Below are 2,829 nucleotides of genomic sequence, written 5' to 3'. Positions count from 1 at the left end.
ATATATATATATATATATATATATATATATACACACATACATACATACACAAATACATATATATATATATACATCATACATACATATATACATGTATATGTATATATAAATGTGTGCGCAAAAGATTTTGTGTTACAAGTTTACTTCAAATGTATTTCACAGGAGAAATGAAGCCTACCGATGAATCGTTATTTTCTCACATTAACAAATAAATAAAAATAGAAAATAATAAAACCTTGAAATTATTGAATCTTAAACATGTTTGTGCTCTACTTTATTAAAGTAGCCATCAGCAGTTTTCCTTGTGCAGTTAATATGTGTCCTCCTCCAACTTACCTATAATTTTTCTTCTTTTCTCTTCCTCAACATCCCTGTAAAATTTAATACATTCACCCCTTCCCCTTTCCTTAACTTGCTGCTTTGTATAACCACAAACCTGATACTTTCTTATTCACTTTCACACTCCCACCTCATAAATACATGATTTCTTTGTAGTGCTATTACATCTAAATATATACACAGTTATCTTAGTTAAGCGCACGTTCTTCGTCTCACTACCACTTCTTTGTTTATGCTATAAGGCCAAAATTATTTTAGAAGAAAGACAAATATAGGTTACAATATATATCACTCTCATCATCATCATCATCATTTAACATCCATTTTCCATGCTGGCATAGGCTGGACAGCTTGACAAGAGCTAGCTAGCTGAAGAACTGCCCAGGCTCCATGCCTGTCTTTGGCATGTTTTCTACAGCAGGATGCCCTACCTAATGCAAACCACTTTACAAAGTGTACTGGGTACTCTCATGCAGCTCTGGCATGGGGGCTTTTACATGGTGCCAGAACCCATCTTGCATAAACTCACAAGGAATGAAGCCATTATGCTCTGATGGATGTGTAATGTCAGTGTGCATACTAGACAGAGTGTAAGTACCTTGAGAGAAAAGTTAGACCTAAGAAGTATCACTTGTGGTGTGCAAGAGAGATGATTGCGCTGGTATGGACATATGGTGAGAATGGATGAGGATAGCTGCGTGAAAAAGTGCCACACCCTAGCGGTTGAGGGAACCTGTGGAAGAGGTAGACCCAGGAAGACCTGGCATGAGGTGGTGAAGCACGACCTTCGAAAATTTGACCTCACCGAGGCAATGACTTGTGACCGAGACCTTTGGAAATATGCTGTGCGTGAGAAGACCCGGCAAGCCAAGTGAGGCCACAATCCAAGGCCTCTGCCAGGGGTGTAGCCAGCCCACTTATGTGTACCTTTCCTTCATTGGACACTAAACTCAGCTTGCAAAGACCTGTTGGGGCAAGTGAAAGCGAAATCGTGATGGCACCTGTACCAGTGGAGCGCTAAGAGCACCGTCCATGCGTGATCGTTGCCAGAACAGCTGTCTGGCTTCCATGCCAGTGGCACGTAAATAGCACCATTTGAGTGTGATCGTTACCAGCGTCGCTTTACTAGCACTTGTGCCGGTGGCACGTGAAAAGACATTCGAGCGAGGTCGTTGCCAGTGCCGCTGAACTGGCTCCTGTGCAGTGGCACGTAAAATGCACCATTTTGAGCATGGCCATTACCAGTACCGCCTGACTGGCCTTCGTACCGGTGGCACATAAAAGTACCCACTACACTCTTGGAGTGGTTGGTGTTAGGAAGGGCATCCAGCTGTAGAAACTCTGCCAAATCAGATTGGAGCCTAGTGCAGCCATCCGGTTCACCAGTCCTCAGTCAAATCATCCAATCCATGCTAGCATGGAAAGCGGACGTTAAACGATGATGATGATGATGATGATACACATATATATGTATTTATTAATGTTTGCTTTTATGTGAAGTTATAATAAAAGCAATTTAGCATTGAACTGAATTATTCAAAACTTTTTAGCAGAGTACATATTTTTCTTTAGACTTTTACAAGTGGGGTAACTGTGACTTTCCAACCTGCCAACCTTCAACAGACTGTTCTATACTTTGTTTCATTTTGGCTTTTTATAGTTTTCAGCAAGTTGTTTTTCTGGGGTGTCTGGACCTACGTAAACAATAATCTCCACCCATTCTAGAAAATAAACTTGCTAAAAATTATATACCCGAGGCTGAAAATAGCACCCTGCTTTGTGTATTTATTTTTGTAGAGTGAAATGACAGTACGATCTAACAAAGAGTATATTCAAAATAACCAATGGAAAAACACAGTTTGCCCCTTTGATGAAGGAGAGTGATTACACAATATGTTGACAATATCATCTCATCAATGTATTACGGGTGTTTAAAGCATGTTGAAACAATTGTAGTGATATGAAATAAAGAATGTTGTTCGATCCATTTTCTCTTATTCATCTCCTTATATACATGTGTGTGTGTGTGTGTGTGTGTGTATATGTGTGAGTATGTGTGTGTGTTTGTGTGTGTGTGAGTATGTGTGTATGTGTGTGTGTGCATGTATGTATGTATAAATGATTTCCACTCAAGGTGTAGAGTGGTGTAATCCGAATGAACAGGAACAGTAATCCAGAGGTACAAGAATTCCAGGAATTAGGTATCTCCAAAGTCAGTCAGAAGGCTGAGGTCCATGTGAGCGGGCGGTATATAGTCAATCCAAACAATGCGAGGATGTGGTACAAGTACAGTGTTATTGGACGCTCAGGAAAGGAAAGAAAAGAAAGAGGATTTCACGTTTTGAGCTGAGCTCTTCATCAGAAATATAGAAAAAGTCCAAAGAAGGGAAGACGGAGAAAGAAAATCGCCAACGATGTGACTGCGTGTGCATCGTTGACAATTTTCTTTCTCCGTCTTCCCTTCTTTGGACTTTTTCTATATTTCTGATG

The 2,829-nt window shown here is 40.2% G+C and overlaps 1 protein-coding gene across 1 annotated transcript in view; it reads right to left on the bottom strand.

The window, feature by feature from the left end:
* The window catches only part of LOC106873305 (rho guanine nucleotide exchange factor 10), a 43,575-nt gene that overhangs the window by 15,367 nt on the left and 25,379 nt on the right, over positions 1 to 2,829 (bottom strand). The window lies entirely within an intron of this gene.

This window comes from Octopus bimaculoides, chromosome 6 (assembly GCF_001194135.2).
Source record: "Octopus bimaculoides isolate UCB-OBI-ISO-001 chromosome 6, ASM119413v2, whole genome shotgun sequence".
In the NCBI taxonomy this organism is placed as follows: domain Eukaryota; kingdom Metazoa; phylum Mollusca; class Cephalopoda; order Octopoda; family Octopodidae; genus Octopus; species Octopus bimaculoides.
Note: the sequence above shows the minus strand (reverse complement) of the source record. Positions and strands in the feature narration are given on the sequence as shown.